The 24,510-nt window shown below is 35.3% G+C and overlaps 1 long non-coding RNA gene across 1 annotated transcript in view; it reads left to right on the top strand.

The window, feature by feature from the left end:
- LOC144252952 (uncharacterized) overlaps positions 1-24,510 on the top strand; it is a 48,854-nt gene that overhangs the window by 8,883 nt on the left and 15,461 nt on the right. Inside the window, exon 2 of the long non-coding RNA XR_013343086.1 lies at positions 14,505-14,619. This is a non-coding gene — a long non-coding RNA (uncharacterized LOC144252952). The remainder of the gene's footprint in view (positions 1-14,504; positions 14,620-24,510) is intronic.

Below are 24,510 nucleotides of genomic sequence, written 5' to 3'. Positions count from 1 at the left end.
GCAGAATTTTCAGGAAATGTTAAGGGCCAACTGGACACCATTAACTGGCGGTGTGACACACCTCTACACAGTTTTATGTTTTATTCCCACCCTGTCCATTTAAGGTGGCCAGGATAGTGGTACTGGCTAGACTGAGGTTCTGGTAGGCAGATGCAAGGCCAGGAGGCTAAAGAATTGAGGAAGAGTTAAAGGAGTGAGTCAGTGCTCGATTATTGTCCACATGAGAAACAAGGTCAGGAGAAGGCTGAAGGGTGAGTTAAGAAAGGAAGAGTCAATAAATTTCAAGTTACACTGCAGTTAGGAAACAAAGTTATTAATGGTACAGAAGAGAAAGCTAGAAATAAAGCAAACTGTGTTCAGAGAGTGGATATAGGATTTTAAGATCTCAGAGTTTTATGAACAATTGACCTCTATTAGCAAACCCAGTTAGCTTACCTAAATCAGGTATTTTATTTCTTCTCTGGGTTTGCTGTGAGATCTTGTGTCTTCATGGCCTTTTGGCTTTCTTAGCTCTACACTTGAACTAAAAGTTTAAGTTCCTTTGAAATTTTGGCTCCAGTGTTTCAGCCCTGAAAATATCTTTGTTGGAAATAAGTAGTTCACTCCTTCTCCAAAATTCGCTCTAATATCCTTAGCATGTCCATGACTCATGGGGAAGCCCAGAAATCACTCCCCGGACTTTTCACACTGACTCTGGCCAAGCCTATAGTTTCTTCATGCTAAGATATTTTTGCTTCCTTGCTTCAAATATCCAGACTGCAAAGAAGCTCTTGCCTACCTAAACAACTTTCCATGCAAGTCATCAGAATCTGCTCTGATCCTGCCAAACAGCTGAGGTAACTTGAATCCTTTCACTGTTGGAAACCATCTTGATATTGCTAGTTCTCTTATCTCCCCACCTCCCCCCACCACCTACCCAACTATCAGTGAACTTTTGACCATTCTTCAGAGTTGCTCCAATGCAGAGAACTTATAATTGGGTCACAGTTGTAGGATTTTCCAAATAATATTCAACATTAATATTTTAAATTGAGATTTGAAACATTGATTTCTAACAGCCATGGCCATGAATCTATCATATCTGCTTCTCTGTGTCAGTTTGTACCACTGGGTACAGTAGGCCTCCTAAAAGCCCAGGTGGTATAAGGGTCTAGACATGTTGAGATGACTATGTTGCTATGGTGATTCTGCAGATGGTCAAATAGTCAATGGTTGACTTACCTGGCAGGAGATTTGTAAAAATTACTTTGTTGAGAGTAAAATAAAATAAGACCCCCTCCCTACCCATTTTTCCTCCCCTGAAAGCTTCTGTAAAGGTACATTAATATGTACTTTGGGATTAACTCTGAAGAGAAAATGGGATAAAAGTTTCTGGTAGGGGAAGTTGCTGATATCTTCTGGAATCTAACTGGTGTTGTTTGCAGGGTCAAAGACTAGAGAACAATGAAGTTAAACTTGGCCTGTCTCTTAAATGGCAGGTACTAAGAGTTTAGGAAAATTTAACCCCTTTACACATATATCAGAGTATTTAGTCACAAATTTCTTTGATACTAACCAGCTTTAATTCCACAAGAAACATCTTGAGAGAGTAGGAATACAATGTCCAGAAAACCTGAAAAATTATTGGTGCTATGTGTGAGGCTGAAGACCATTATGATATTAAGCAGAGTAAGATAACAATTTTCCTTTTTGATTTCTGCTACTTGACTTGTTACTCAGGGGCCTCACAGTCATAAAAGTTAAATTGTGGGTAAGAAAATTAGAGTTTAAATCAGGCTTATGTGACTATATCTCTGACTTTCATGGCTGTTTGGGCAAAGATGTCGGCTGGCATTAAAGATCTTTAATTTCTTTTTCTCACTGGTTATAGGATAAACTCACACACAAACATATACATATACATATTCTTAAATTGGTGAGTAGACAAATATTTAGGGAAGTAGCTCTTAGATTCTGTATATGAAAAAACAAATGAGAATAATTTGGAGCACTAAAGTAGTCTCTTATGTATATTAGCTGTTTGAAGATATCTGACAAATTAAGGAAAAGATGAATGAATAAACATATTCTAATAAGCATCTGAGATGCAATATTACCTGAAAATCTCTTGTGAGTTTTGCATTTTACTTCATATTTATATTGGTCTTAGTGGAATAAAAAAATAATGAAAGGTTTTCTTCCCTAAGTTTTGAGTAAGATGGATTTTCCAGAAGATGTTTGTTTTTAATTGTATAATTTTGGGTACCACCTGGCACACCAGTGTGTTGCCCTAATTCAGTGGGTTGAGACTGGCTTACCATTGGTTATGCTAGGCAACTTTTAAAGGATGTTAAGGCCTGGGTCTCACTGAAGAACAATTATATCCAAGTCTCTAGAGGTAGATTCTTAGCCACAGTACTTCTTTTATTTCTTTTTTTAAAGTTATTTTGACATGTATTTTTAGTTATTGATGGACCTTTATTTTATTCATTTATCTGCATGTGGTGCTGAGAATCAAACCCAGTGCCTCCCACATGCTAGGCAAGTTCTCTACCACTTAGCCATAGCCCCAGCCCCACAGTACTTCTTTTACTCTCCCCAGATGACTTTAGTGCTCCTGCAGGGATGAACCCCACTGTTGTTCCTGGATGCACAATCAAGTTTGAGAAACAGGGCTGAGGTCATTTCAGACACTACAGCATTCTTCAATTCACATCATATCTTTCTTTGAAAGGTCCAAATTGTTTCCATGGGACCTGCAAACATCTGTGTATACAATAGTAACCTGACTGGAGGAAAGTAAAAACTTGATCCTTCCTGAAATACAGGCCTACTGTGCAGCCACATGGGATCTGGATGTTGGGCATGCAAGCTGCTGATTCTAAAGCTAAGAAGCAGAACTAGTTGTTAACACCTGGGCATTGATTTTTTTTAATCTTCCCATGGTAAATTTCTGTATCTAAAGAAAATTATAACTTGGAGAAGAATGCAAATTGTTGATTTTAAGAAGTATTTAATCATTACAATTTTTTATCAGATTGACTTTCTAAAACCTACCAAATTCTTTTACAATATTTTCAGTATTTGCTGAAGGATGACATCCCCCCTGCCTTAATCATGTGCCAGATTACTCATAAACCTGGACCATATGCCACTGCAATTTGCTGATGGGCCCAAGCTGTTTTGGTAGATAAAAAATCCAAGGGGATTAAAATGGCTCAATCCTCACTGTGAACAGAGCAACGGCAGCAGGGCAGTTATGTGCTCCCCTCTCTCTCCTTGTCCACATAGCATCTTTGTTCTCTTAATTGAGGTCAGAGAGAACCCCAAACCTGAGCATCACCTGAATGCTCAAAAATATATTTAATATATTTCTCTTTAAATAAAGTTTCTTTAGATACTTAAACAAGAAACGAAGTTTCAAAGACACACAATTCATGCAAGGGATAGAATAGAGAGTTTGTGCATAAAAGTAGGAATGTTTCCCCCCCTTTGGCTTCAGGGTGATGTGGTAGAAGAGGGGACACTTTTAAGTTGTGAGTGACACAAGGAATCTTCCTCCCTATTTGGCTCCTGTTTTTCGCTCAGCATGGTTTGTGGTGTTATTCTTTGTCATCAGTGTTTGAATGACTACAAGTTTTGTTTATGATAAAATGAGCCCTCTGTGATTCTTCACATGAAATCAGAGTCAGATAGTTTAATTTATTTAAATTTAAAATAAACTTTGGGAAAATATAAATTTCTGCAAGATACTTTTCCATGGTCCTACTTTTCTAATGTACATGAAAGTTTCCCACCTGAATTCATCATTGAGATTTATTCTTTTGTCTTCAGATCCATTTCTTGATAGCATCCACTTATTTTAAATGTTTAGCATGATTTCTTTGAAGGTAAAGCAATAAAACATATTTCTTTAACACATTCTAATTATTCATACTACTTGAATGCTTTATACAAATATGAAACAATGGAGAAAATGCTAATTATCCAGAGTTTTATATTACTATTAAATGATTTACATATTGCACAGTTGCGTGTAGATCCAGAATTGGAACCACTGAGGAAGTTCATGAAACGGCACTTAAATCATCTTTGTGTTGTGCTTCTGTCCAAATGAGGAATTATTTCTAAATTTTCCTAACTTTAAAACTGGTAGTGGTGATAAATATTAAAGAGGCATTCTTGTATTGAATTTCCTGTAACTTTCATTCACGACTATGCAGAATAATTTTAATTTTCCCCCATGACATGTTTAAGAAGCAGTCCCCTAACCTCAGGTATTTGACAGCCACTATGGATGACCTTATAAGTACATTTGCCTTTCATGAGGGACCCTACTCCTGAAACATCGGGAATGAAGTTGTCACTTAAAGGCCCAATTGCATTTTTACTATGTTAGAACCAGTTAATACCCATATGTGTCCAGAATTAATCACACAGAGAGGACAGTTGTTATGTCAGTCACTAATGACAGAGTGCATCTTCCCAGTAGGCAAAAAGAGATTATTAAATCTTGTGAATCCTCCTTATCCTCTTTGTTGTTGAACATAAAGTGTGGCTCATTGGGAAGACCTGGCATTGTGAAAAGGGACTCATATTCCTTTCACATGCCCAGTGGGGGAGAGGTCTTTCCTAATCACACTTCACTTCTTATATTGTCTCTTAGTCAAGCTTTTTTTAGTTGAAAGTGACACAAACATGATTCTAGCTGTCATAGAAACAAAGGGATTATTTGCACAAGTAGGACTCCAGGATAAAATCAACAAGATTTAAGCAATGTAACCCAAATTTCCTTGTCTTGGTCCTTGTCTCTGTTGGTTTCATGCTCTGCTGCTCCAGAAAGGCCTTCTCAATATGGCAAGTGATACAGTTCTTAACCACTTTCAGTTCATATCATCCCAATTTAGTGACCCTACAGAAATGAAATAATTTCTGTAAACATCTGCATGAAAATTTTGAGAGGTGTAGGGACCGTGTATACATAGGATGACCATTGAATAGAAACATACCCATGTTCCAAAAACTGGATTCTTATCCAGTTTCTTCATTTCTTTTTTCCTTTTCTGTCCCTGTCTAGATGCCTTGGAGGATATCTTGGATTCCCGCCTATTTCTGAAGTTCTTAAGAAATGGGGATCTAGCTTTTCCATGTCTTTTCTTTCTATTATGATTCTTCCTTAAAAGTATGTCTTAAGTTTATTGAAACTTAATTCAGTAACTACAAAGTGGACTAATAATACCCAAACCATAAAGCTGTTGTGAGGACTAAATGAGTACTGTTAAATAGTAGATTGCTTAACAAATCTGGGTTCTGTTCTTTTGTTATGTTTGTATTACAGAAGGACTTTGAAGAAGGTGAGCACATTGACATGGAGGTCATGGTAGCATTGTTAAATGTGTACATAATTAATGTGAATGCTATGAACTTTGGATTTATATTTTCCCACTGATTTTTGGAATTTTGCAAGTTGGATAAACATATTTTTGAAATAATGTTTCTACTGCTGAACTCTGTCTCTGAAATTCTTCCTTAAAAAGTGAGTACTTTAATGAAAATAATTTTTTATTCAGATATTTATCACATCATTAAAATCACAAAAGATCTCCATTATATGGAAGAATATAAGGTAGACTTATTTACAGTAATTAAAAATCAGAACATCAGAATTTGTGATGCGTGCTTTGAGTTATTAGAAATGAGTTTTAGCTACCAACTTAAAGAATCCAAAGGCCCTTTTTGTCAAGTCTAAGCTTAGCAATGCCAAAATGTGTAAAGAGATATTTATGCAGTTTTGATAATTAAATAAACCACCACTTAAAATTTTTTAAATGTTAAAACATCTTAAGCAATTTTTATAAACAGAATAAAAAATGTGGGAAGTGTGAAATGAAGAATGTTTTCACTCATTAGAGATAACCTTATATAGTTTCACTACTTATGAGTTATCAGGACATCTGTAACTTGTGAAAATGATTTTCATATCTTATTCCCAAATATTATGTATTTTCTCTTTATTTTTGAAAACATGTACATATGCAAATGCACATTGAGAAATAATTTTTTGGTATTTAGTTTTTAGTACTAAGTTGTTAAAATAGGAGTTTAAAAATCATTTGTTAAGATATCCCAACAAAAGAATAATTAAACATACTACTAAAATTATTTATGACCTTGTTCCTTCACAGGAAAAGTCACCTTTCCAGAGACATAACAAACTGGCAGATTGGGGTATGTAGAAACATCAATAATGTCAAATTTTTTTTTTCCTTGTGTACTGAAAGTACAGCAAAGTAAGCATAATAAAATTTGTTTTAAAAAGAAATGATGAATAAAAGATCAATGGGCTGAGTAAAAGGGTTAAGCAGACAGAAAAAAAAGAAAATCTGTTTCAAATCTGTTTCCACACAATCGCTTCTAAGAGGTACATAAGAGGCAGTACATTAAAAGATAGGTTGTGAAAACCAAGCTGGCTTTTTTGTATGATCTAGTTGATTGGCATCTATGCTGGGTATGTCCTATGTCATGTCTTCTTGGGTCACCTTCTCACTCTAGCAATTGTTGTGGGAACCAACAGCATGCAGTTGCACACCACTGAGAAGACTAGACCAAAGCATGGTAATACCCCTGCCTGCATGCAGTGGTGGAGATGATGAAATATCTGCTGATGCTAAATGCTTTGGGAAAGCAAAACAAAACAAAAAAAAAAGGGTGGGGGGTGGAGCACCAGTATGGGGAGAGGTGGGAATTGCAATCTTTCAATAAGTTGTCAACGCAGACCTCACGGGGAAAACAGAAGCTCTTCAATTTACAATGGGGTTTTATCCAGATAAATCTATTCTAAGTTGAAAATGCATTTGGTATACCTAACCTACATAGGGTAGTGTGGAAACTCAGTACTCTGTAGAATATGGGTGTTTATCATGGTGATTATGTGGCTTAAAACTGCTTCTTGCTGCCACCACCCAGCATCAGGACAGAGTATTTAACCACATAACATCAACCCAGAAAGAGAGCAAAATCCAAGTATGGTTTCTACAGAGTGTCTATCACTTTGCAACATTGTAAAGTTGAAAAATTGTAAGTTGAACATGGTAAATTGGGGGATGTCTATGTAGTGCTGCACAAAGAGAGTGAGAGACGGAGCTTCTCTGGGGGCACAGTCTTCTAGTACAGAAGCTCTGAGGCATAAATATGGCTGGAATGTTCATGGCCCCCAGGGGAGCCAGTGTTGCTGGAGGAGAGCTAGCCAGAGACATAAATGGGAAGTGAGGTGAGAAAGATGATGGTGCCAGGATGCAGGCTTCTCTAAGGATCATGGCTTGGATTCTAATGAGAAAGGAACTCTATCGAAAGTCTTGTGAAGAGTGACATGATGTAGTGAGATGAGACTGGAGGGTGTGTGAACTAGTGTGGAAACAGATACCAGTTGGAAAGCTACTGAAATAATTCAGTCAAGAGCTAAGGGACTTTGAAAAGGTGGAAGCAATAGATGCAGGAAGATGAACTAAGACTCTGATGTACTGGGAAGGCAGAACCAGTAGATCTGCTAATAGGTGAGATGTGAAATAACTGAGAGAGGAGTGAAGGACAACCTCAAAGTTTTAGTTGATCAGGAAAGAAGTTGCTGCTATTAACTGAGACTGGGGACACTTTGACAGTTGATGGGTTTGGAGATATACTGAGTTTGAGATACCTGAGGCATCAAAATAGAAATATACATTGGGCAGTAGCCTAAGTATACATGCCTGGTAGTTAGGAAGGTTCTTGGGATGAATTGTAATTTTGGGAGTCATCACTGTATAAATAATATTCAAAGTTACAAAATTGATACTCAAAGAAGCAGAGTCTAAGGAGATAAGTGTCTGAGGTCTGTACTTTGGGTCATCCTATTGTGTGGGGGTTGAGGAGCAAAGGAGAAACTTGAAAAAGAGCCAGAGTAGAAGGGAACATTGAAAGAGAGGGTAACTGGGAGGATGTAAAATCTTGGCAGCCAGAAGTAAAAGAGCTTCAACAGTGTCAAACACTGATCAGAAGAAAGTGAGGTGAGCTTTGAGAATTAGGCATTGGATTTCTCAAAGTGGAGGTCATTGGTAATTCAGAAGACAAGACTCAGGAAGATAGTAGAGGAAGAAGTCAGAAGGAGTTCAAAAGCAAGGGAAACAAAATGTAAAAGGAAGATCAGAGTGGAGAAGGAGCCGGAAAGGGTCTGTGAGGTCAAAGGAAGGATTCTTCTGTTAATATGGCAGAGATAATAGTGTGCAAGCAAGCTATTAGAAACCATTCAATAGAAAAGGGAAATTGATGATGTAAGAAAAGAGGAAGAATTGCTGGACCACCAGCCTTGAGTAGGTAAGTGATCAGGTGACCCAGAGTATAAGGTACTAAATCATAATGTTCTTGATAATACATGAAACTATTGATGCTCTTTCAATAAAGTGAATCTTAGCATCACACATATACTTTAGAAGAATTAATATCTAAACTAAATTGTATTGGGGGAGAGCAGAACTATAAATAAAGTAGAAGGCCTTTGCATCTGTCCAAACTAAGATAGTACTAGATGTAAATAGAGTAGTAGCATTGGCGATGGAGAAAAGGTCTCTGATGATTAGATACTGTAGACATAAAAGACTTGACAAGCTATTGAATGTGGGTATCAGTGAGGGGAGAAGTTAGAAATATTCACCATCATCATGACACTTTGCTCATGAATCCATGGTCAGGGATTTTGGAAGGGCTCAGTTGTGCAGTGATGTAGGGTCTCTCATGAAGCTGCAGTCAGGTGAGGGCTAGGGCGGCAATCCTCTGAAGATTATATTGGGCTGGACGTAATAAACGGTTCCCTCATATGCTGGCTGGTGGCTGGAATATGAACGATAGTACCTACATATGACTCTCTCAGGTAGTTGGAATTCCTCCATTGAAGAAGACTTCCCCAGAGAAAAACTCCTAACGTGACCAGGGAGACGCTTCCTAATGTCATAGTTTCCTGGCCCCAGAAGTCACACATTCTCACTTCCATCACTCTATTGGTGAAACCAGTCGCAAGCCCTCCAGATTCAAGGGGTGGGGATAGACGATTCTTTCCTTGGACTTTTCAGAGAATTTTCATCCATTTTAAAAGAAATGCCCCTCCACAATTAAAACAGGAATAGCTCATTATACCTGTATATCTTGCTACCCTTTTCCTAAGTGACTTTTAATTAAATAATTGTGCCTAATAAATACTTATGGGTTAAAATCTTTAAAACCTGGCTCAGCAAATTACTACCTGTGTGGCTTTTGAAAAGTTATAGAATGTTATCTATGCTTTTAAGTTGAAGGTAAGTATAACTCAGAAGTCGGAGCGCCTTCCTTCTCTCTAGCCTCCCCTCTACCTTCTTGGGTGTCGCATCACTGAGAGTACTGGGCTTGTAAAGTGGAGGTTCCAGGTGGAGACAGGCAAACTGAGAAGAAGCTCCCCAAACAGATTATTTGTTCATGAGAAAGAAATACACCATTGTCCTATTCCAGCTCCAGAGCCATGGCACATAGATTTTATCCAATGGGAGAGTCAGGCTATAAAATAGAAAGCTCTGAACCTCTCCCCCAAGGAACTGACTTTATTTGCAGCAGAATATGTAGAATTTTAAGCCTAAAGTATTGTAGAAAGGAGGCAATTGGGCGCTTTTTACCCTACAGATTGGTGGATTTCTTTATGCATTGTGAATATAGGATAAACTATTGATTGGCTAATTTGTAAGACAGAACCAGGAAAAGAAACAGCCAGATGGATTCCTCTTTGAGCAAGAACAAATTTCAAACAGAATTTGACTTCAAGAGCTCTCCCATCAAAGATGCCCAAATTTGATTGGATCAGTCTGCTAAGTAGTTCAAACCCTAAGACACTGTTGAAGACGATGCAACAATCATCTGGCAATTATTAGTTTAACAACTGGGTGTGGTGTGGGAAAGAGGCTAAGAGAAATTTTCCAAGATCACCCTCATCTCAGTATGATTGTGGGCTATCCAAGGCTTTGTCCCCTCAAGAACAGCATCAAAGTCTTCCTAAAGGAATGGACAGGGGTGTGGTAGGTGCTATACTTAAACTAAAACAAGCCAGTTACTAAAAAAGTAAAAAGGAATAACAATAACAAGCCCTGGGGGGGGTCAATATCCAGAGATGCTATACTATCCTATCTACAATGTGACTTCTAACAAAAATTTAGGAGACATGGAAATAACAGGAGAATATGATCCCAAGAAAACAGACACTAGAAACTGCTTGTTTGAATGACCACGTCAGATTTAACTTGAAGATAAATCATTAGGTTATACAATCTGAAGAGCTGAAAAGTGAAAAAAATAATAGTTGAAAAGTTTCCAAATTTACTGGAAAGCATTAACCTGTATATTTTGGAAGCTCAACAAACTCCAATTAGTTTGTAAATACAAAGAGATTCAAGGAAATCTGTCTTTCAAAGTTGAAAATAGAAAAAAAATAAGATTAAAATGTAAAAAGTAGGATAATTTGATGTTAACAGACTTACTTTTCAAGAAATACTAAAATAAGTTTTTTAGGCTAAATGCATGTCCCTCTATTTTGTTGAATACACATATACCACCTATAAATATATTATGTAACTATAGGAGTATAAATGTATGCTTCTCTTAACTAATTTAAAATGCAATTGCATAAGGCAAAACAATACATAGATAATGAATGTAATATATTTACCAATAACAGTAAAGCAGGTTAGGAGGGAATCTAGTTCAACTGGGTTAAGGAAATGATTCCAGATGATAAGTCAAATCCACAAAAAGAGTTGAATAGATTTAGAAATGCTAAGAAGTTTAATATAATAAGAGCTGTAAGTATACATATGCTTGTCTTTATTTTTTGATATCTTTAAAATGTATAAAATTACTAAAGTAACAATTATTTTTAATGGATTTTTTTTACTTTGTTTATTCATATGTGGTGCTGAGTATCAAACCCAGGGCTTCACATATCCTAAGTAAGCACTCTACCACTGGGCCACAACTTCAGTCCACTATAGTAAAAATTATAATGACAAAATGTTGGATGTTAGCATTAATAGAATGAAATATGTATAGCAATGTTACACATAAATAGGAAAAGGGAATAGAGCTTAACTTCTCATTAAAATCAAGTTCATATAAATCTAAAGGTGATTCTAATAAATTAAGATATTTGTAGTAAATTTTAGAGCAAATACTAAAAATAGTCTGCTTTAAAACATTCACTTAATGTAAAGAACACAGTGAACAGGTACAGAGGATCAGAAAAGACATGAAATATAGACAATAAGAAACTTAATGGAAAATAGAATTCCAACAATAACAATAATAACACTAAGTATAAATGGGTTAAATATTTTTATTAAAAAGCAGAAATTACTGGGATGGATTAAAAATTAAAATCGACTGTGTCTGTCTACTGAGGTACACTTTGGATTCAAAGTGATAGATACATTGAAAGTGAAAGAATGGAAAAGCATATCATACCGAGAGCAACTCCAATAAAGCTATGGTAACTATAGTATTATCAGACAAAATAGATTTTAAAATGAAAAAAATCTTATTAGGTATAAAGAGGAAGATTTCATTATAATAAAAGTGTCAGTACATCAAGAGAGTATAGTAATTATAAGCTCATATGCACAAGATAATAAAGCATCAAAATATATAAAGCAAAAACTGACAAAAATAGAGGGATTGAATAAGAAGGGAGATTTCATTGCTCTACTTTCAGTGGCGGTTAGAAAAGTAAGGCAGAAAATCAAAAAGGAAATAAAATAGTGAGATAGTAATATAAGCTAAGGAGACTTAGAGCACTCCTTTCAACAATAGAAAACAAATTCTTTATAAATACATGTAGAACATTTTCAAAGGTAGATCATATGCTAAATCACAAAACTCAAGAAATATAAAAAATTTGAAATAATTCAATGTATTTCTCTAACCACAGAAAAATTAGGCAAACTCTTATATATATGGATATTAAAGAATACATCCCTTAATAGCTAATGTGTCAAAAAAGAAATTATAAGAGAAATTAGATGATACTTTGAAATGACTGTAAGTAAAGTTACAACCTACCAAAACCTGTGGGATGCACTGAGGCAGTGCTTGAATGAAAAATTATAGCTGTAACTGTCTATGTTAGAAGAGAAGAAAGACACCAAATCAATAACTTAAAGTTTAAACTTCAGACAATGGAAAAAGAAGAGCAAATTAAACCTAAATAAAGTAAAAGGAAGAAAATAATAATGATTAGAGCAGAAATTAATGAAACAGAGAATAAAAAGGTAATAGAAAGTAAATAAAACCAAAAGCTGATTCTTGGAAGTATCAAAAAAATATTTATCTTAATTGACAAAGGGAAAAAGAGAGAGAGAGAGAGAAGGCTCAAATACTAGAATCAGATTTTAGAAAGGGGGCATTACTATCAACTCTATGAAAAGAAAAATGTATTATGGAGAAATGGCATGCCAATAAATTAGACAACTTAGCTATGCTATGGTCTAGATAAAGTTTATCCCACAAAGGTTCATGTGGTAGAAGCCTGGTATTCAGTATGGTGGTGTGGAAGAGGAGGAACCCTTAAAGAGGCCAGGCCTATTGGAAGGTAGTTAGCCTATGTTAACTCAGTTATCATGGATGTATTAATGCTGTCTTATGGGAATGGGTCAGGTCTTGTAGGAATGGATTGATTCCTACAAGAGTGAGTTATTATAAAATAGCAAACTTGGTCTCTCTATAGTCTCTTGCTTCCTAGCTCATAAATGTGTTCCTGATCAATTTTGTTTTTGCTTCTTCACTATTTTGTGGAACAGTCAGAGAGCTTTTGCCAGGATGCTAGTGCTGTGCCATTTGGATTTTCCAGCTACCAGAATCATGAGACAAACATCTACTTTATAAAGTACCCAGACTCAGGTATTTTGTCATAAACACCACAGAAGAAATGGATAAAATGTCAGAAAGACAAAAACTGCTAAAACTGTCTAAAAAATATACAGACAATCTGAATGGATTTACGAGAGATGGAATTAGCAAAACAGCAACAAAAACAAACAAAACAAATCAAAAACCAACCAAACCAAACAAAACTACCTACAAAGAAAAGTCTAGGCCCAAATTTCTCCACCATTTGGATTTGATAAAATATTTGAAGGAGAATTTATACTAGTATCTGTTTAAATTCACCAATTTTTAATCTGTTCCTTATTTTCTTATTACAGATTTGAGAGTTCTCCTGTATTCTTAAGTCAAGATCTTTAGGAGATGTATAACTTTCAGTTTTTCTTAATAGTCTAACACTTTTCATATCAGGGTAATACTAGCCTTTTAAAAAATAATTCTGGAATATTCCAATATTTTGTGGAAGTTTTTTTGTAGAATTGGCATTCATTCATCAACCAATAATATTGACTGTTTTTTTTAATTAGCTTGTTCTTTTTAGTTATACATGGCAGTAGAATATATTTTGACATATCATATATACATGAAATATAACTTCCCATTTTTGTGGTAGTACATGATGTGGAATTACACTGGTCGTGTACTCATATATGAACATAGGAAAGTAACATCCTGTTCATTCTACTATCCTTCCTAGTCCCATCCCCTCTCCCATCTATTCATTTCCCTTTGTCTAATCCAGTGAATTGCCATCCTCCTCCCCCTACTTATTGTGAGTTAGCATCCACATATCAGAGAGAACATTCCACCTTTGGTGTTTTAGGATTGGCTTATTTCACTTACCATGATAGTCTATACTTCCATCCATTTACTGGCAAAGGTCCTTATTTCATTCTTCTTTATGGCTGACTAATATTCCATTGTGTATATTACCACATTTCCTTTATCCATTAATCTGTTGAAGAGCAACTAGGTTGGTTCCATAGCTTAATTATTGTGAAATGAGTTGCTATAAACATTGATGTGGCCACATCACTATAGTATGCTGATTTTAAGTCATTTGAGTATAGGAAGGAGTGGGCTAACTGGGACAAATAGTGGTTCTATTCCAAGTTTTCTAATGAATCTCCATAATTTCCAAAGTGGTTGTACCCATTTGCAGTCCCATTGGCAATGAATGAGTGTACCTTTTTCCTTACATCCTCACCAACATTTATTGTTACTTGTATTCTTGATAAATGCCATTCTGACTATAGTGAAAGAAAATCACAGTGTGGTTTTAATTTGCATTTCTCCAATTTGCTAGAGATGTTGAACATTTTTTTCATATGTTTATTATCTGGTCCTATTTCTTCTTCTGTGAAGTGGCTATTCACTTATTGATTGGGTTATTTTTTTTTTCCTCTGGTGTTAAGTTTTTTGAGTCCTTTACATATGCTGGAGATGAATGCTCTATCTGAGGTGCAGTTGGCAAAGATTTTCTCCCATTCTGTAGGCTCTCTATTCATGTTCTTGATTTTTTCCTTTACTGTGAAGATACCATCTTCAATGTTTAGTTTGATTCCATTTATTGATTCTTGATTTTACTTCTTGTGTTTTAGGAGTCTCGTTGAGGAATTCATTTTCTAAGCTGATCTGATGGAGATTTGGGCCTACTTTTTCTTCTATTAGGCTCAGGGTCTCCCGTCTAATGCCTGGAGTTGAGTTTTGTGCAAGGTGAGAGATGGGGTCTAATTTCATTTTGCTATATATGGTTTTCCTCTTTCCCCAAACCATTTGTTGAAGAAGCTCTTTTCTTTAATGTATGTTTATGGTACCTTTGTCTAGTATGGGATAACTGTATTTTGACTGGATTTTGAGTTTTGTTTCTGGGCAGGTTTTAAATTATAAATTCATTTTCTTTAATAAGTATAAGGCTATTTAGGTTATCTCTTCTTGAATGAGTTTTGGTAATTTCTTCAAAACATTGTCTATTTTAATATAAATTATAAAATTTATTTCAAATGTTATTTATATTTCTTTACTTTATGTAGTATCTTTAGCCATATCAGCTAAAGACATTACTGATAGTGTTAATATGTAAACTCTTTGTTTTTTGTTCATATTGTTAGAGGTTTGTCAATTTGATTGATCTTCTTAAAGAAGTATTTTTCATTTTTTGTTAATTTTCTCTATTGCTCTTGTTTTCCATTTAGTTAATTTCAGTTCCTTAATATTATTTTGCTTACTTTGTGTTTTTTTTCTGTACTTTAAAAATATTTTAAGGTAGAAATAGGCCATCAAAAATCATTCTTTTTTATTATATATTTGTTTACTTCTATATAAATTTCTTCATATGTAATGCTTTAAGTGGTTTCTTACAAAATTAAAATGTTGTATTTCCATTTCCATTCAATTGAAAAATTTCCTAACAACCTCATTAATTTATTCTTTGACCATGGATTATTAAACATTATGCTATTTAATTTCCAACTTTGGAAAATTTCCAGGAACCTTTCTGGAATTTTCTAATTCTTATGTGGTCAGGGAATACATTTTGTGTGCTTTGAATCATTTAAAATTCATGGAGAATGGCTTTGTGGCCTGGAATGTGGTCTGCCTTGGTAAATGTCCCATGTGTACTTGTAAAAAAGTTGTATTCTGCTGCTCTTTTGTGGTATTTTAATAAATTTAATTAGGTCAAGTCAATTTACTGTATTTATAACAGGTATGTATTTCATAACTAAAATTTTTCTATGTTTTCTGTCAAGTATTGAGACAGGAATACTGAAATATGTGTAACTGTGAATTTGTTTCTTTTTCTTTGCTTTTCTATCAATTTTTTATTCATTCATTTGAAACTTTATTATTTGTTGCCTACATCTCTAGGATTATGTTGTTTTTATGATTGAAACCTTTTCATAGGACAGTATTCTAAATCTCTGCTAATTCTTGTTCTGAAGTCTCTTCTGTATATTAACATGACAACATAGCCTATGCATCCTTTTAGTTTGTTTTTTAATTAATTTTTAAAATTTACATATGACAGTGGAATGCATTCCAATTCATATTACACAAATTTTTCATATCTCTGGTTGTATACAAAGTATATTCACACCGATTGTGAGCATGGTCTTTCTACTTCCATTCTTTTCTTTTTTTTCTTTTTTATTGTTGGTCTTTCAAAACATTACATCTTTCTTGATATATCATATTTCACAATTTGATTCAAAAGGGTTATGAACTTCCATTTTTACCCCGTATACAGATTGCTGAATCACAACAGTTACATCAGTTACATTTCCATTGATTTACACATTGCCATTCTAGTGTCTGATGAATTCTGCTCTCTATCCTATCCTCTACTATCCCCCCTCCCCTCCCCTCCCCTCCCCTCTTCTCTCTCGACCCCCTCTACTGTAAAACATTTATTCCACTTGTATTATTCTTCCCTTATCCCTCACTTCCTCTTGTATGTAATTTTGTATAACCCTGAGGATCACCTTCCCTTTCCTTGCAATTTCCCTTCCCTCTCCCTTTCCCTCCCACCTCTCATCCCTATTTAATGTTAATCTTCTTCTCCTGCTCTTCGTCCCTACTCTGTCCTTAGTTACTCCCCTTATATCAAAGAAGTCATTTGGCATTTGTTTTTTAAGGATTGGCTAGGTTCACTTAGCATAATCTGCTCTAATGCCATCCATTTCCCTCCAAATTCTATGATTTTTGTCATTTCTTAATGCAGAGTAATACTCCATTGTGTATAAATGCCACATTTTTTATCCATTCATCGATTGAAGGGCATCTAGGTTGGTTCCACAATCTTGCTATCGTGAATTGTGCTGGTATGAACATCGATGTAGCAGTGTCCCTGTAGCATGCTCTTATTAGGTCTTTAGGGATTAGACCCAGAAGGGGAATAGCTGGGTCAAATGGTGGTTCCATTCCCAGCTTTCCAAGAAATGTCCATACTGCTTTCCAAATTGGCTGCACCAATTTGCAGTCCCACCAACAATGAACAAGTGTACCCTTTTCCCCGCATCCTCGCCAGCACTTGTTGTTGTTGGACTTCATGATGGCTGCCAATCTTACTGGAGTGAGATGGTATCTTAGGGTAGTTTTGATTTGCATTTCTCTGACTGCTAGCAATGGTGAGCATTTTTTCATGTACTTATTGATTGATTGTATGTCCTCCTCTGAGAAGTGTCTGTTCAGGTCCTTGCCCCATTTATTGATTCTATTATTTGTTATTTTATTGTCTATTTTTTTTGAGTTCTTTGTATACTATGGATATTAGGGCTCTATCTGAAGTGTGTGGAGTAAAGATTTGTTCCCAGGATGTAGGCTCTCTGTTTATCTCTCTTATTGTTTCTTTTGCTGAGAAAAAACTTTTTAGTTTGAGTAAGTCCCATTTGTTGATTCTAGTTGTTAACTCTTATGCTATGGGTGTCCTATTGAGGAATTTGGAGCCCGACCCCACAGTATGTAGATCATAGCCAACTTTTTCTTCTATCAGATGCCGTGTCTCTGATTTAATATCAAGCTCCTTGATCCATTTTGAGTTAACTTTTGTGCATGGTGAGAGGAAGGGATTCAGTTTCATTTTGATGCAAATGGATTTCCAGTTTTCCCAGCACCATTTGTTGAAGATGCTATCCTTCCTCCATTGCATGCTTTTAGCCCCTTTATCAAATATAAGATAGTTGTAGTTTTGTGGATTGGTTACTGTGTCCTCTATTCTGTACCATTGGTCCACTATGTTGAACAGAAGTGGTGAGAGAGGGCATCCCTGTCTTGTACCAGATCTTAGAGAGAATGCCTTCAATTTTTCTCCATTCAGAATGATGCTGGCCTGTGGCTTATCATAGATTGCTTTTACAATGTTGAGGTATGATCCTGTTATCCCTAATTTTTCTAGAGTTTTGAACATAAAGGGATGCTGTACTTTGTCGAATGCTTTTTCTGCATCTATCGAGATGATCATATGGTTCTTATTTTTAAGTCTATTGATGTGGTGAATAACATTTATTGATTTCCGTATATTGAACCAGCTTTGCATCCCAGGGATGAATCCTACTTGATCATGGTGTATAATTTTTTTTTGATATGTTTTTGAATCCGATTCGCCAGAATTTTATTGAGGATTTTTGCATCTAGGTTCATTAGAGATATTGGTCTGTAGCTTTCTTTCTTTGAAGTGTCTTTGTCTGGTTTAGGCATCAGAGTGATGTTGGCCTCGTAGAATGTATTTGGAAGTTCTCCCTCTTTTTCTATTTCCTGAAATAGCTTGAAAAGTATTGGTGTTAGTTCCTCTTTAAAGGTTTTGTAAAACTCTGCTGTATACCCATCCGGTCCTGGGCTTTTCTTAGTTGGTAGTCTTTTGATGGTTTCTTCTATTTCCTCTATTGTTATTAGTCTGTTTAGGTTGTCTATATCCTCCTGACTCAATCTGGGCAGATCATATGACTTAAGAAATTTATCTGTGCCTTCACTATCTTCTATTTTATTGGAGTATAAGGATTCAAAATAATTTCTGATTATCTTCTGTATTTCTGAAGTGTCTGTTGTGATATTGCCTTTTTCATCCTGTATGCTAGTAATTTGGGTTCTCTCTCTTCTTCTCTTCGTTAGCATGGCTAAGGGTCTGTCAATTTTATTTATTTTTTCAAAGAACCAACTTTTAGTGTTGTCAATTTTTTCAATTGTTTCTTTTGTTTCGATTTCATTACTTTCAGCTCTGATTTTAATTATTTCTTGCCTTCTACTTTTTTGCTGTTGTTTTGCTCTTCTTTTTCTAGGATTTTGAGATGAAGTATGAGATCATTTATTTGTTGGTTTTTTCTTTTTTTAAGGAATGAACTCCAAGCAATAAATTTTCCTCTTAGAACTGCTTTCAATGTGTCCCATAGATTCCGATATGTTGTGTCTGTGTTTTCATTTAACTCTAAGAAGTTTTTAATTTCCTCCTTGATGTCTTCTAAAACCCATTGATCATTCAGTAACCTATTGTTCATTCTCCAAGTGATGCCAGATTTTTCCTTCCTTCTCTTATCATTGATTTTCAGTTTCATTCCATTATGATCACACAAGATGCATGATATTATCTCTACTCCTTTATATTGTCTAAGAGTTGCCCTGTGACATAATATATGATCTATTTTTGAAAAGGATCCATGTGCTGCTGAGAAAAAAGTGTAGCTGCTTGATGTTGGGTGGTATATACCTCATATCTAAACTACAACAGTTACACTGGGACTAGGGCTTTAACATGTGAATTTGGCAGTGAACACAATTCAGTCCACAACAACCCTTGAATCCCTGTGCTGCAGTAATGTCCTCTCTTTTCAGGTTAAGCCTATGCATAGACACCTAATCTTTAACCCTGTCCTGCACTAATGAAGAAACAAAATTGATAAATTAGACTTTATCAAAATTTAAAGATTTTGATTTGTGAAATACTTGCTAAAGGGATGAAAAAACAAGCTATAGAGTGAGATAAAATATTTGTAAACCACATCTAATGAAGAACTTGTATCCAAAATACATAAAGATTTTTATGAACTCAGTAGTAAGAAAATAAGCACTTCAATTGGAATATGGGCAAAAATCTTGAACAGATGCTTGTCTAGAGATGATATACTGTTGGCAAATAAATACATAAAAAATATTCAGCATCGTCTTCTAGGGAAATGCAAATTAAAGTTACATTTGTTACCACAAAACACCTACTAGAAAAGGCAAATTATAAAATACTGGTAATACCAAGCACTGACAAAGAGTTTAAAAGGGTTTAACCACTTTGGAAAATATATGAGTTGTTTGTCTTAAACATACAAAAACCATTTGACCTAACAATCTCCTTTGTGCATGAAATCTGTACTTGAGTTCCAAGATTGCAGATCAGAGGCATCCAGAACCTACCTGCTTTTCATGAGATAGAATCTAAAGGATAGGAATGTAGCTGCTTGTTGAGGTTGGTGACCCAAGGGAGTTCTGAATACAATGGAGGAGAGCAAAGAAATCCATAGATTTTTGGATAGTTAAATAGAGGGATAAATAGAGCACCCTAGCACCAATAGCACAAAAGCAGTAGGGCAGGGAAAGGGGCATATCTCTTTGGCTGCTGTATAGATAAAAAAGAGAGAGTCCTAGTGAGCTCCACTACTGCAGGATTAAGCCATGTAGTCTAAATAGATAAGACACATGGAATCTGCATAGTGAGCTGGCTCTGGAGAAGATCTCTGCACTTCCCAACATATTCTCATGGTGCTGTGACCAGGAGCCATCTTGAGAAAGGCCCTATTATCTGACCTTGCTATTCGGGAAATCAAATGCCTCAGGATTTTCCTCTCTTTGAGACCCTGTGTCCATGGCAGTGTACTAGATCAAAGGATAGCTGCCTTATGAGTCAGTTTGGCCTGTGAGTGAGACTTCACACAAACCTGCTGAAAATTCTATGGAGTAGGAAAATGGACTATGATGTGGAAGAGCTTCCCGTTAAAATTGGTGAACCTGGGGATGTGACAGTCAGGTATGATTTCACATGATTTCCAGGAGCACCAGCATCAGAGGCAGCAGATGTACGCGAGTCCTGTTGCTCTCACTTCCCAGTACAGTTCCTTTATGACTCTAGTATCTTTCTCCAGCTACATGAGCATCCTCATATACTCTGCAGAGCTGGTGTCAGACCTGTTCTCAGAACACGCTGCCCAAATGCTCAGAGAGAATCTTTGGAGAGTTTGTATTCTATGCTAGCTCTCTGATAAACCATACCACCAGTGTTAATCCTGCCCTTTAGTGTCAGGCACAGTGGCACAGACCTGTAATTCCAGTGATTAAGGAGGCTAAGGCAGGAAAATTGTGTTTGAGTCTAACCTTAGCAACTTAGCAAGACCATGTCTCAAAATTTAAAAATAAATAAATAAAAAAAAAATAAAAATGCACTGAGATACAGCTCAATGGTTAAAAAAACCACTTAATTCAATCCTTAGATCCACACACACTCAAAATCCAAACACAAATACACAAGACCACCACCAACAACAACAATAAAACCTCTGGAGGAAATCTCTTTTTGAAGTTTTGCATTCCATTCTAGTTCCTTGACATGCTGCTTCACTGGCATTTTTTTAAGCCCTTGGAATGCAAGAACTAATGCGAGGACCAAAAGGCTCCAGAGAGAAATTTTACCTGGGGAACTTTGCTTTCTGCATTAGTTCTTTTCACTGAGCAAGGCAACTGAGAGGATTTTCAAGTAGCTTTAGCTAAAGATCACCCTGCTAGTTATCAGGTGAGCATTACAAAGGAAAGAAGAGGGGGCAAGTACCCCCCCCAGCCTTTGCTTTGTTGATGCAGTACAGGGCATAAGAAGACTCAGAAGCTTTGATTAGCTTAAGTTGCAAACATTCATTCTTGCTCTTTCATTTGAGTAGCTAAGTGAGGGGGAAAGTTTTATTTTCTATTAATACATTTTTGCTGTTTGTCTTCTTTGTTCTCACCTCTTTTTAAGTTTTAATCTTTCTTTTCTTCTTTCTTGAGGAAGACAGACATCCAGGCACAGGAGGCATTTAGAACCCCAAATAGACATGAGCAAAAAAGAATCTCTCTATGACTTATTATAGCTAAATTGTCAAAATGTATATCAAAGAATATTAAAAATTATAAGAGAGAAATGCTCAGTCACATTTAAAGGCAAACCCATTATAATTGACTTTTCAGAAGAATCTCTATAGGCTAAGAGGGCATTGTGATATATTTCAAGTCCTAAAAGAAAAAAAAAAACTGCTAATCAAGACTATTATACTCAGCAAGGTTATCTTTCAGAAGCAAAGAGGAAATAGTCTTCATAAGATAGACATCAATTAGGGAAATTCATGACAGATAGACCAGCATTACAGAAGATACTTAAGGGAATCCTACACCTATAACAGGAAGAAAGATAAACAAAATTTTGAGAATATGGGAAAGAATAAATGATACTGCAAATGTAGACCCACAAATGAAAAATAGAAAAGAATTTAACATTGTCATATAGTTTTCATTATACTATATATAATATAATATATACTATACTAACTTTCCTTTAGACATAAGATGAATAAAGAGAGGAACCCATCAACTAAGATGAATAAGAGAGGAAGAAATAAATGTAAAAATTCCAAACAACCTAAAGAAAATCAGCAAAACAATAAAACAACTACATGCCTTTTGAAAATAACCCTGAAATGTAAGTGGTCTGAATTCACCAATTAAAAGATAGACTGACTGATTGGAATAAAAAACAAAACCCAACAATATGCTTCCTGCAAGAGACTCACCCCACCTGCAGAAACATACACAGATTGAAAATGTCAAAATGGAAAATGAAATCCAAAATAAGGATCATATCTGATTTATATACTTATGTCTGACAAATTAGATTAAGATAAGACCAGTTAAAAGACCACAGAAGGTTGCCACAAACTGTTCAATATTTATATCAATATTGATATTTGGTACATATATACTTATAATCATTACATTTTCATTAAGAAGACATAATGATTATAAGTATATATGTACCAAATATCAGAGCACCAAGTTTTATAATACAAACACTACTACACATAAAGGTAGAGTTGGTCCCAATACAATAATAGTGGGTGGCTCTCACCAGTATATAAATCATCAATTCAAAGACTCAACAAAGAAACATCAGAGTTACATTATACAATAGATCAAATGTACTTAACAAATTCAAAAACATTGAGATAATGTTTGCATTTTATTTGATCACAATGGAAGGAAAGCAGAAATTAACACAAGAGAATTTATAGAAATAACACAAACATGTGGAGATTAAACAACACCCTTCTGGTGAACATTGGGTCATTGAAGAAATCAGGGGTGGTGGAATTTAAAAATGCCTGGAATCAAACATAAGTGGAAACACAACATACCAGAACCTGTGGATAGAGTGAAAGGAGTACTATGAAGAAAATTTATAGCAATGAGTGCCCATATGGTGGGGGGTGAGGAGAGGTGGTGGGGGGGGGAGAGAGAGAGAGAGAGAGAGAGAAGAGAAGAGAAGAGAAGAGAAGAGAAGAGAAGAGAAGAGAAAGAGAAAGAGAAAGAGAAAGAGAGAGATCTCGATTAAATAGTCTAATGATGTACTCAAAGTCTTAGAAAAACTGAAGTAACCAAACTCCAAAGCAGTAGATGGAAAAACAAAATAAAGATCAGAATACAAATAAATGGAATAGAGATTAATAGAGCAATGTAAAATATAAATGAAAAAAAGAGTTGGTTCTTTGAAAAGACAAACAAAATTGACAAACTTCTAACTAAACTTACTAAAAGAAACAGAGAAAAGACTCAAGTAAATAAAATTTGAGGTGATATCACTAAAATTTAAAGGATCATTAGGGAATATTTTGAAAAACTATATGCCAATAAAGTGAAAATTTAGAAGAAATAGACAGATTTTTTAACACACAACTTACCAAAATCAAACTATAGAATGTAAAAAACTAAATAGATCAATAAAATTGAAGTAGTAATAGAAAAAATTACCAAAAAAGAAAAGCCCATGATCAGATGAATTCACTGCTAAATGTCATCAGACTTTTGAAGAACTAACAACAATTCTTCAATTACAAATCACATTTAATAGCATCTTAAAAAGATCAAACACCATGATCAAGTTGGCTTCATGCAGTAGCTTTTCTATGTATGTGTGTGTGTGTGTGTGTGTGCGTGCGCGCGTGCGTGCATATGTGTGTGTGTGTGTGTGTGGGTATAAATATATAAATATAAATGAAGTATGAGAAAGTTATAACAGCAATACCATCCACAATATTCTTTAAAAAGTTAGTCATAAACTTAGCTAAGCAGGTAAAACACCTACACAATGAAAATTAGAAAATACTCTATAAAGAAATGGAAGAAGATACTAAAAGGTAGAAATCATTTCCCATGTTCATGATTGAAGATAATTAATATTGTTAAAATGGCCATACATCTGAAAATGATCTGCAGGTTCAATGCAATCTCTATTAAAATGGCTTTCTTCACAGAAAAAAATTAAATCCTAAAATTTATATGGAAGCACAAAAGACCCCCAAGAACCAAAATAATCCTAAGAAAAAGAGCAATGCTGGAGGCATCACAATGCCTGATTTTAAAACATGCTACAGAATCAGTAACAAAGACAGCATGATATTGACATAAAAATAGACCTACAAATCAATGGAACAGAACAGAGGACCCAGAAAAAAACCTACTTATCTACCACCAGATGATTCTTTACAAAGTTGCCAAAAATATAAATTGGAGAAAAGAGAGTCTCTTCAACAAATGGTGTTAGGAAAACCAAATATCTGCATGCAGAAGATTGAAACTAGATCCTTGTGTCTCTCCCTGTACAAAAATCTAGTCAAATGCCCCCCGAACCCTTAAGGTAACAGCTGAAACATTGAATTTTTACTAGAAGTAAACAGATAAAGCTGGGCATGGTGGTGCACAGTTATAATTTCAGAGACTCCAGAGGTTGAGGTAGGAGACTCACAAGTTCAAAGCCCACTCTGGACAGTTAAAGAGACCCTGTCTCAAAATAAGAAATAAAAAGAGCCGAGGAACATCATCTTTGAAACT

The sequence above is a fragment of the Urocitellus parryii genome, unplaced genomic scaffold, assembly GCF_045843805.1.
Source record: "Urocitellus parryii isolate mUroPar1 unplaced genomic scaffold, mUroPar1.hap1 Scaffold_71, whole genome shotgun sequence".
In the NCBI taxonomy this organism is placed as follows: Eukaryota; Metazoa; Chordata; class Mammalia; order Rodentia; family Sciuridae; genus Urocitellus; species Urocitellus parryii.
Note: the sequence above shows the minus strand (reverse complement) of the source record. Positions and strands in the feature narration are given on the sequence as shown.